The sequence below is a fragment of the Nicotiana attenuata genome, chromosome 7 (assembly GCF_001879085.1).
Source record: "Nicotiana attenuata strain UT chromosome 7, NIATTr2, whole genome shotgun sequence".
NCBI classification, from domain to species: Eukaryota; Viridiplantae; Streptophyta; class Magnoliopsida; order Solanales; family Solanaceae; genus Nicotiana; species Nicotiana attenuata.
In genome coordinates this window covers 80,687,676-80,700,483 of record NC_031995.1, presented here as the reverse complement: position 1 = coordinate 80,700,483, position 12,808 = coordinate 80,687,676, and positions in this window count along the sequence as shown.

Genomic DNA, 12,808 nt, shown 5'->3' with positions numbered 1-12,808 from the left:
AGAATTTAATAAAACAATTTTAACATTTAAAAAATTTCATAAACTAAATCAACTCTAAATATAATATAGAAAATAGGAAAACGAGTCCCAAACATCAGGGTGTCACTAAGTCATGAGCGTCTAAAACTATGAACTAAGATATATAAACTGTCTAACTGTCCAAAAGAAGAAATGACAAAAAGGAGTAACAAGGTCCTGCGGACGCTGGTAGCTACCTTGCAATCTCCACAGATAGCCGGCTTGAAATCAACGATCGCCGCGCTCTAACTCACCTGGATCTGCACATAAAGTGCAGAGTGTAGTATGAGTACAACCACCTCAGTAGTAACAGAAATAACTAAGGAATTGAGCAGTAGTGACGAGCTAAGTAAAACAGTCCAATTATTTATTATCAAAATTTAAAAATAAACAGATAAATTCCATAGCTCAGTAAATGCCACAAAGAAATTTAACAGATAAATGCAGCAGCAACAAAAGTAAATGCAACCTCACGGCAATGTCACTCCATCACTCATCACTCGCACTCAGCACTCAACACTCAACACTCAACACTCAATACACTCAACACTATGCACTCACTGGGGGTGTGTACACACTCCGGAGGGGCTCCCAAAGCCCAAACGCTAAGCACGGACAACTCACGTGCTACCATATCAATACCTGGATCCTCACGGTCAACTCACGTGCTACGCAGATAACTCACACGCTATGGTATGAATACCTGGACCCACACGGTCAACTCACGTGCTACGCGGACAACTCAGCGCTATGGTATTAATATCCTCACAACCAGGCCCTCGGCCTCACTCAATCATGTAGCTCACTAGCCTTACCATCATCAACAAATAAGGGAACACAGCCCACATCGAGTATCACAACATATTAGCAAATAATAGAGACTGAGGTAAACATGTACAATAATTTCTATAACTGAGTACAAGCAATGTGAGCATTAATAAAGCCTAAACATGATCTCTAATATGAAGGCAAACAAGTTCAACAATAAGTAAACACATAACCACAAATAATAGCCATTAGGCCTCACAGCCTCACAAGACGGACCAACTCTCAATCCCTCGCGGTGCACACCCACACGCCCGTCACCTAGCGTGGGTATCACCACCAAACAATTACATGATATCAATTTCTCCGAGTTTATACCCTCAAAGCCAGAGTTAAAACTGTTACTTACCTTAACCACGTAAAATCCTACTCCGGGATGCCCTCGTCTCTGGACTCGGTCTCCAAAAGATCCGAATCTATCCATAATCAGAATACTACTATCAACATAGTCTAAAGAATCGGATTCCACAATAAAAACTAGTCAACAATGGCAGAATCAAAACCTCGTCCTCTCTTGAGTCTAACCATATAAAATTCATCAAATCGGACTCCGTTTGGTCCCTCAAATCCTCACTTAAAACTCTCCAAAACTTAAACCATATCTCGCTCAATTTCACTTTGAAATCAACAATCAAATTCCAACTATGAAGATGGATTCATAAATCATAATCAAAACCGAGTAGAGAACACTTACCCAAATCCATATGGTGAAAATCGCCTCCAAAATTCCCAAATCCGAGCTCCCCAACTCAAAATATGACCGAAAGAACAAACTCTAATTTATATATTTTTTCTGCTAGCTATTCTGCCTCGTTTCTTATGCTAAACGATTCCGAAACTCACCTTTTATACCTCCATGGATTCCTTGTGAAATTCTAGTCAAGTTAGGCTTTTGAATCACTCAATTTGACCTTATAATGAATGAGATATGTTGGTTTAAATATTTGCAAATAGTGCAGATTTTTAACTACGCCGTCAGTGGCAATTCCGTAATTAATCTGAAAAATTTGACAACCTAATTCTTAGTAAAATGACCCTAAAATCCTCATACGATGTCCAAATTTGACGATTGTTTTTGCTACGGGTATGTAATTACAATACGGATCAAATGCTTCAATCAAAAAAGAAATCGGAGCTCATTTGTTCAACATGACATCATTTATGCTTGAAGAAACGGCGTCGAAACATAAGAAAAACTAGCGCAACACAACCTAAACCTATCCGAAACTCACCCGAGGCCCTCGGGACCTCAGCCAATGATTCCAACAATCATATATCACTACCCAAAATTAGTCGAACCTTCGGTAGACTCAAAACAACACCAAATCAACTTCGGATTCAAGCCTAAGAACTTCTAAACTTCCAAAACTCGCCAACGACGCCGAAACCTATCAAACCACGTCCGAATGACCTCAAATTTTGCACACACGTCACAAATGACATTACGAACCTACTCCAACTTCCGGAATTCTATTCCGACCAGATACCTAATTTTCGTTGCCAACCAAAATCGCCAAATTTCTAACTTTCGCCAATTCAAGCCTAATTCTACCACGGACCTCCAAATTATATTCTGGACACACTCCTAAGTCTAAAATCACTCAATGAAGCTAACCGAATCATAAAAATTTAAATCCGAATTCGATTACTCATAAGTCAACTTTCGGTTGACTTTTCTAACTTAGCTTTCTAACTAAGAGACTAAGTGATCATTGCACTCCAAAAGTACTCGGAACCCAAACCTACCAACTCGATACAACTCAACACAACTGAACAACACATAAAGAAATAGAAATGGAGAAAACGGGGCTATAACTCTCAAAACGACTGACTGGATCGTTACAAATACACCCCTATAATTTTCCATGTTTGTATTCATTACGCGAACAAATATAGTTAATACAGGTTGTATTTCTTTCACAAATGAATACAGTTGCGTGAACAAATACAATTGATACAAACTGGTAACAATCGATAGTAATTATGAATGATAATTAGGCGAACTATAAGAATGCTAATTAGGCTCTAAATTGTAGTGCTTTATGAAAATTCTTCTAAAAGTTTTCATCCTAAAATGAAACATATTAGGAGAAAAAGTATGATGAAGAAAAAAACATGTAAGTTAAAAAAACACGACATAATGGCGAACCTGTTGTATTGCTCCAGCTGGCACTCCTCTTCTTATGCAGCCAACTGCTTCACACCAACTAAAACTTCCTTTTAAACCATGTAAATCTAGACGCCAATTTAGTCAAGAATATCAACAGATCAATTGCCCCTACAGATGAGAGACTTGATACTTGATAGATACAGCAGACATTAATGTATTTTAAAACTACGAAAAAGGGCCTAAATTGCCCCTCCACTATATGAAATAGGACATGCTAGCCTTCCGTTAAAAGTTGGTCCCTTGTCTGCCCTTGCCGTCTACAAATGGGCTCATATATGTCTTTTTCTACTAACTGGAGATATTATAATCCACGTGAAATTTAATGTGGCTTCTTAAAAATCCCAAATGTAATTTAAAATGCCATATGGATTTAAAAATACCCCTACCCCTCTTATTTTCCTATCGTCCCCCTGGCTGACATCCAATCTTTACCTAACCCACTAAATCAATATATTAACCCCTCGTTCTTTTTACCATTTTATTATTTTACATTTCTCTTTCTACTAAATCCCCAAATTGAATGAAGACCTAGGGTTCTGGAGCAGTGTTCATCTCCGATCGAAGGGTGAAGATTTGGTGTTGAAGCTTGTCATTTTTTACCAAGGTAAGTTTTTTTTACTGGTTTAATTGTATTTCAACGGTGGGTTAGAGCCATAGAGGTTTGCAGTTAAAAAGGGGGAATAGAGATTCATGTGACATTTCTTGATATTGTAACCATCTCATTAGTTTATTTACATGTTTTGTGTCTTTATATGTTTGTTTATTATAGTATATATCTGTTTGTGGAGGGTTGGTGGTCACGAAATGAATGAATTATTTTTTAGGGTTTTTTAATTCAATCTCAGAATGAATCTGTTTGTGGGTTTGGTGTTTTTGAATTCCTTTTTCTGAACTATATTACTTTATGTATTAAGTTATTGTTTGTAGTGGTTGGTGGTCCCTAAATGAATGTATTGTTTTTTATTTATTTGTGATTTTACTCTATTTTTGAACTACTGCCTTCAATGCTGAGGTGGTCCCTTTGTATTTTCCCTTTCTTTGTTGTTGAATGTGCTAATTGAAGATGATCGAAGAAGTTGATGTTTTATTCTATTTTGGTGGCAATTGGGTCATTTCACCTGAACTTGTCTACAATAAAAGACTTCTACACTTTTGGCTCCGTTATGATGCTCATTCACTTTTCTATAAGGACGTTTGTGAATAATTCACTTTCAAATTAGGGTATCTTACTGTTAAGCAACTGCTGGTAATTGGTATCTGGTAAGTATTATTTGGACAAAAATCAGGAAGGAATTAAGGTACTTAAATTTCTCTTATCTAAGGAGTTCAAGGTGCTTGATTTCTTTGCAGTTGATGAGTATGATCTTAGTGAGTCTAATCAAATATTATCCATCACAATAAATCATATATTGTTAATTTTGATGTTGGGACTAATTGTGAATATGACCCGGTCGTAATGGCGCCTCTCGTGAAGACAAGGCCAGCCGACACACTCCCAATTCACGTTAAGCAATTAAGTTAATAAATACTAAGTCTTTAACAGAAATAAAATCCCAAAATAAAGGTTAATAGTATAATTTGTGGAATTTAAAACCAACACAGCCCGACATCGGGGTGTCACCAGTCATGAGCATCTAAAACAATACTACAAGTCTGAAAGTCTACTCCACTACTACATAACTGAATCAAAAAAAGGGAATAAAATAGAGGGAGAATGCACTGGGCTGCGAATTGCCAAGCATCTACCTAGTAAATCTCCGAAGATCTGCTGGAAACTATCAACCCTCAGTAGCAGGACCTGTAGCGCCCGAATCTGCACACAGGGGTGCAAGGAGTAAAGTGAGTACTCCAACTCAGTGAGTAATAACAGTAAATGAAGACTGAGCGATATAAAATCACGTTAAACATAACAATAAGCTATAAGAGGCAGATCAAAAATAATAAACACAATTAAACAGTGAAATCTCATGAAACACCTTTTAAACAGTTAAACAAATAAAGGAAAAGCAGCTAGAAAGGTAAACACACAAGAACTGCCCCTCGGGCTCAGTAACAACAACAGAATCAGCCCCTCGGGCAATATCACATAACAATACCAGCCCCTCGGGCTATATCTATATCACAATGGGTACCCGCGCTCACTGGGGGTGTACAGACTCCGGGAGGGCCCCTTACGGCCCAAGCGCAATATCAAGCCATCTCGTGACATCATAAACAGGCTCTCGGCCTCATATCAATCACAAGCCACCTCGTGGCGTACAATCTCAGGCCCTCGGCCTCATTATCATAATCAGTATATCACTGCTGCGGCGTGCAGCCCAACCTAAAAGTATCCTCACAATACATGCCCACGGCTTTACTCAGTCAGAATCTCATAAGCCCCTGGGGCAATAGTAAGATATGAAGCTCAGCTCAAAAACATCTTTAAAAATATCATTTAAGGTGTTTAAAACAGAATAACCTACCTGAGTTTTTGAAACCAGTAAAAGATGGCATGACTGAGCACAAAGGTAAAATCAAATAGTGAGGAAAATATTAGTAAAATCCCCTAAGGGTTCAAAAAGTTGGCACGAAGCCCAAATATGGCATTTAGCCCAAAACATAATAATATCAAACAATTAGCTATCAAATACGCAGTAAAACAGTCATTCGGGATGGACTAAGTCACAATCCACAACGGTGCACGACCCCACGCTCGTCATCTAGCGTGTGCATCACATCAACATAGCCGAACACTGTGTAATCCGGGGTTTTATACCCTCAGGACAAAATTTAAAATCATTACTCACCTCAATCCGGCCCAAACTCTAGCTCGCAATGCCTTTGCCCTTTGAATTGGCCTCCGGATGCTCCGAATCTACCAAAATCAGAACGTAATCATCAAAATATGCTAAAGGGACAAAGCCCAGTCGAATATAATCGAAAAACCATGCAAATCCCAAAATTACCAATACCCAACCCCCGGGCCCGCATCTCGGAATTCGATAAATTTTACGTCATTAGATTCCTTATCTCCCCACGATCATACATATCAAAAGTTCCAAAATCCGACCACAAATGGTCTTTCAAATCCTCAATCAAAGGCCTAGGTTTCTAAGCCTTAGCTTCTCTAATTTTACCCTTAATTACAACTCTAATCCGCGAATTAATACCATAAAAACGAGTTTTCATAATCCAAAACCTTACCTCAATGATGTCTCCTTGATTTCTGTCTTCAAAATCGCCTAAAGCTCCAAAATTCGTGTTTAAAAGTAGTGAAACCCTCTGAAAATCGCAAAGGAGAAAATATAAACATTCTGACCCAGGCTTTTCGCACCTGCTGTCCAGACGTCGCACCTGCGTGACCGCTTCTGCGGTCCCAATGGCCGCACCTACGGTTTCCACTTAAGCGGTCAAAACCGCATCTGCGATATGCTGCCCGCACATGCGCTATCGCAGGTGCGCTCCCCTTACCGCTTCTGCGGTTCTAGCTGATTAGGCCTTTGGCCGCATCTGCGACCCCATTTTCGCTTCTGCGAGACCGCACCTGCGGTCACCTAGCCGCAGGTGCGGTTATGATAGCAATTCCAACACTTCAGCTGCCAAACCAACTTTCAAACTTCCCGTCAACCATCCGAAATCACCCCGAGGCCCCTAGGACCTCAACCAACAGCACAAACACATCATATACTACTATTCAAACTTGTACCAACCTTCAAAACACCTCAAACAACATCAAAACCACCAAAACGCATCGAATTCAAGCCTAAGGTTCTAAAATCTTTCAAATTCCGCTTTTGATCAAAAAGTATACCAAACCACGTCCGAATGACCTGAAATTTTGCACACACATCCCAAATGACATAACGAAGCTACTGCAACTTTCGGATTCCATTCCGACCCCTATATCAAAATCTCACCTATCAACCGGAAAACGCCAAAAACTCAATTTCGCCAATTCAAGCCTAAATCTACTTCGGACCTCCAAAACACATTCTGCTCACACTCCTAAGTCCCAAATCATCTCCCGAAACTGTCCGAATCATCGGAACACACGTCCGAGCCCTCTAACACATAAGTCAACATCCGGTTGACTTTTCCAACTTAAGCTTTCTTAAAGGAGACTAAGTGTCTCAAACCTTCTCAAAACTATTCCGAACCCGAACCAACCAACCCGATCACATATAAAACCAATAATTAAAGCAAATAGAAGCAGAAATGGGGAACGAAGAGGTAACTCATGAGACGACCGGCCGGGTCGTCACAATAGTGAAAATGATAATAATGACTTTGATGGAATTAGCATAGAAAAAAGAAAAGTTATGACTAATGAGCTTGAACATTATAGAGAGTTGGAACTGGGTATGTCCTTCAAGGACATCAATGAAGCAAAAGAGGTGGTGGGCTTTTATGCTTTAGCTAATAAGAAGAAGCTTAAAGTCAAAAAAAATGATACAACTAGAGTTAGATACATTTGTCAAACTGGTTGTCCATTTGTGTGTCTTGTTTCAAAGGATAAGAATACATCTACTTTTAGAATCAAAACATTGAAGTTCAAACATCTATGTGATGACTATTTTGGTAATCTTAGAGCTGGTTACAAAACTTTAGCTTTGTATTTCAAAAAGCATGTGCAGAACAATCCTAAGTATGCTGTCAAAGATATGAGAGGGCAGTTGGAGAATACCTTTCAGGTAAATGTGTCTAAAAGTAAGCTGAAAAGAGCTAAAAGATTGGCCCTTGAGAGGCTAGAGGGCAGCTTTAGAGATGAGTATAACAAGTTAGAAGCTTATGGACAGGAAATTAGACATACAAATCCAGGAACTGACAATTAACCTATCAAAGGATGCACTTGAACAAGGAAAAAGGGAGGTTTTTGCGAATGTACAGTTCCTTCCAAGCTCTGAAAGAAGGTTGGAAAAATGGTTTGAGACCACTTATTAATTTGGATGGTACCTTCTTAAAGGGAAAGTGTAAGGATCAGAATAGGTGGCAATTGGAAAAGACTGTGTGAACTATTTTCATCCACTTGCATGGGCAATTGTGGATAAAGAAAATAGCAGGACATGGCAGTGGTTTATGGAGCATTTGAAGCTGTCTTTGGATTTTAAAACTGGGTCAAATGTTACTTTCATTTCTGATATGTAAAAGGTAATTAAATCTGCTGATATTTATATTTTTTTTCCTATGTTTTGATGTTTTCTTTGAAATACAACTGATGCTTTTATGTTTTCTGATCATGTGAAAATTGTAGGGGCTCTTGGATGTTGTACACACTATACTCCCAGATGCACATCACATATTTTGTATGAGTCATATCGAAGCTAATTGGATGAAGAAGAGGAGGAATGGCGAAATGAAGAAACTGTTATGGTGGTGTGCCTGGAGTACTTATGAGGAAGAGTTCAAAGACCAACTAAAGAAGCTAGAGGAGTTGGATGAAGAATCAACAAAAGATCTACTCAAATATCCACCATAGGCATGGTGTAGAGCCTATTTTTATACGAAGTGTAAGAATAAAATGGTTGATAACAATTTTACTGAATCATTTAATAGCTAGACCCTTGAAGCTATGTACAAACCTATTATTAAAATATTGGAGGATATAAGGGTGAAAGTCATGAACATGTTGGCAGACAATGAGAAACAAGTGATGAGTTGGACTTCTGATATAGGTCCAACTGCTATGAAGTTGTACAATGACTACGGGATTATTGCAAATGTGTGCAAAGTTGATTCAATAGGGACTATGGATATGAGATATCTGAAGGAGATTATGGGCACACTATGAATTTGAAGAAAAAAAGATGCACATGTAGACTGTGGGACTTGAGCGGTATACCTTGTCCCCATGATCAAGGCAATGAATCACAAACAAGTTGACCCTTTAACTGGTGTTAATTGGTGGCATAGCAGAGATGCTTATATGCTGACATATAAGCATAAGTTACAGCCTGTTAAGGGTCTTAAATTCTAGAAAATTGATCCTGCTCAAGCTATGGAGCCCCCAGAGATTGTCAAAATATTTGTTCGACCTAAGGTGAAAAGAAATAGAGAACCTTATGAGGCAAGCAACAGAAAAGGTTTGTGGAGTTTATCAGAAAAAGGGAGAGTCATGGAGTGCAACAATTATGGTGAAATTAACCACAATTGTAGGGGCTGTCCAAAGGTAACATAGATTCATTTCTTTTTCAATTTTTTCTTACATCAATTAAGTAACTAATTCAGTATTTTGCAGGATAAGGTTGCTGGAGAAATCTCCAAAACCAAAAAGAGAAAGGTTTCAAGCAAAAGCCAATCACCACAGTGTTTAGTGCTTGAAGATAAAGTGCCTGAAGATGATACACTTGAAGATGAAATACTTGAAGATGAAGTTGTTGATGCTGGAACACAACAGACAGCGCAATCAATGTTCAACAGTGAAGATGAAACACAACAGTCCACTGCATATGATCCTTCCGTTGGTGATGAAGAAGATCCACCGTTAAGGCCCAAGGTTATTTCTGAGAAACTAACCAAGTTGAAAGTGAGGAAGTCTCAAAGGTTGCGGCCAACTAAAAACAGGAGGATTCCTTTCATGGGTGATGATAATGGAGTTTGCACACCAACAAACTTGCCATATTCCCCAACTAAGACAACCTGGAAGGGGAGGGCAGCAATAACTTCAAACCAGCTTAAACAACAAAGGAGAAAGAATATTAAGATGATGAGAAGAAAGGGAAAGAACCCATGTGAAGACTAAATCTGCAGATCTCTATATTAATGTGATGGCATTAGCTTTATGTGGTTCTAAACTTATGTTTTGTTGATGAACAACTCTTTTGCTACCAACCACAATGATGGTTCATCTGGTTGGTTAACCACCTACTTGTTAATGACTTTTATGTTGAAGTTTGTTGAATGACTAGTTATAGTAGTCATTTCTCAAACACTTCACAACTCCATATCAGTTTACGTACATACCTATTTGAGAGCATCAAACTAATTATCATAGTAAATAAACTCAGTCATAGACACAAACATTCAAATGAACGGGAATGACTTCATTGAATCCTTGCACAAAAATATAAAACTTCATTACATAATAAAAGACAACAATTAAGCCACAATAACACTAACATTGCATATCATTTTGCCCTGATCCAAAGAACAGAACAAAATATCCCAATATCACACACATGAAAATCCACATCTTCTTCTGAAATTTAGCATCACGCACATCTGAGTACTCTAAATCAGCCACTTTCTTCATTAGAACATTTCTTTCCAATTTCAAGGCTTCTATTCCTCCATGATCGACGAGCATCATAACATTCTCTAGATCGCCAACTTTTTGAAGAGCATCTCTTTCACGGATTAGAGCTTCCTTTTCCTTCTTTAAACTGCATATGATTTGAAACTCTAGGAGGAAGCTCTTCATTTTCTCATTCCCAATAGGAACATTTTTCATCCTAAAAACCAAAATAAAAAAAAGAATTTACAAGCAAATCGGAATAATTAAAAGAACCCATCAACAAAATTACTTACCTCATGCTTCGGGCACTTGAAAAACCTTCTCCCAGCATTTAAAGGAGTTCACGCATAAAATAATTAGCAGCAAGTCCACAACGACACCTCCTATTCGACCCATTTGAGCTACTCGAACGTTGTGACATTGTCTTAGAGAAATTTCCAAAACAAACTAAGAAAGATTAGACAGAATTAAATCGAAACTAGAACAGACCGCATACAATTGACAAGGTGACCCAGTTAGTAGGAGAAATTAGACATCAAGAAGGTCAATTTTTCTGAGGGAGAAGGTTTTGGGATGAAAATGGGGGAAGGAAAGGGTCTGGTAATTGGATTTAACATAATGGCTATATTAAGCAAAGATTGGGGGTGGGCCGGGGGAGCGGTAGGGAAACAAGAGGGGTGGGGGTATTTTTAAAACCATGTGGCATTTTAAATTACATTTGAAATTTTTAAGAAGCCACATTAAATTCCATGTGGATTATCGTGTCTCCCGTTAGTGGAGAAGGACATCTATGAGCCCATTTATAGACGGCAAAGACAAACAAGAAACCAACTTTTAACGGAGGGCCAACCTGTCCTATTTCATATAGTGGAGGGACAGTTTAAGCCATGTTCCGTAAAAACTAAATAGATATCTGCTTTAAAATCAATTGGTTCAAGCATTAAATATTTTGCAACTTACTGTAGCGATAGCTTAATTAAAATTTATTTGGTTGGACAAGAAGGGCAGCTAGATGTCCAACTTACAACAAAAAGTACTTGCCAGATTCTACAGCTTCAACTGAAATATTATTGAATTTTGTATTTTATTAACCAAATGTGCCTGCCTGTAGATTCCCTCTAAAATCAGCATTTTTCTCAAAAGATCAAAAAGAAAATAACCTTACTATCATCACGCTTCCGCTATCTATATAATAATATATGACTATCGTTCATGGAATTAATGCTCAACACTTTAGATATCTTTTACTTTAAGAGTAATGTCAAATGTATAGACAATAGTTATTTTCCCTAAAATTTAGTAAAGAATGGTCGTTAATGTATTACTTTTATAAATGTGATTAGGAATATATTTCCTTTGCAGAGGACTACACTTAAAAGGTCTGATATACAAATTAATGCCAACAACTAAGTCTGAAGGTGATTATGTCACCGATGTGGTGCAGCGGATAAGATTGCTCTTCCCTTAACTAGAGATTTCGGGTTTGAGTCCTGGGTATGGAAAAATTCTTGATAAGAAGCGCTTCCCCCCGAATGGTCCTACACGATGCAGATTCAGGTATAATCGGCTCCAATGCAGGTACCGCAGACCGGGTGGGAAACAAAAAAAAATGATTATGTCTGTGAAGCAAGCGAAGTGGTTACGAAAAATATGATGGGTGATTATATATTTTCATAAGAGCTTGCGTAGGACGAATAATTTAATGCCATAAAAACCAGAGTTAGACAATATGACATAACACAACCTTTTGCATTCATAGGAATATTGGTATTACCTATAAATATTAGTATAGGAAGAAAATTATTTAGGAGCCTCAGCATACTTTGAAGAATCTTGGACTCAACTTAGCACAAGCTTTTTATGATTTTCTTAACTCCATCATCTGCAAATTTACATGTAGTTTATTTAAATTTAAAAAAAAGAAGAAGCTTATAAGTAACACCACACCAAATATAAGCAAACAAACGAATTAACCCAGTTTACTGCTAAATGGGCTAATAATATATGGTTGACCAAGCTTCTCTAAGATTAAAAGCATTTTTTTTTATTTTTCAAAGTTGAAGTGTTTGGCCAAACTTTTGGAAGAAAAAAAGTGTTTTTGAGTAGAATCACAAGTAATTTTTGAAAAGCAGAAAAAAAGTATATTTTCCCCAAAAGCACTATTTGATTAGTATTTTTGAGAAAAATACACTAAAAAGTACTTTTTGAAAGTTTGGCCACAATTGATGCTTTTCAAATTAATTAGCCAAACACAAGCTGCTTCTCACCAAAAGTATTTTTTGTAAAAGACATTTTAAAAAAAAACATTTCTCAAAATAAGCTGATTTTAGAAGCTTGGAAAAATAGGCTATAAGCCTATTTCAATTAGAATATATTGCTTTTTTTTTTCTTTCTAATTTATATTAGAACAATGGTCCTCCAAATAATATGAATATGTGGAATATAATTGTGGATATTTGAAAATTATTTGAATTCAATTGTCAATTTTACTGTACATCACTAACCAGTGGAGGTACCATATATATATATATATATATATATATATATATATATATATATATATATATATATATATATATAAA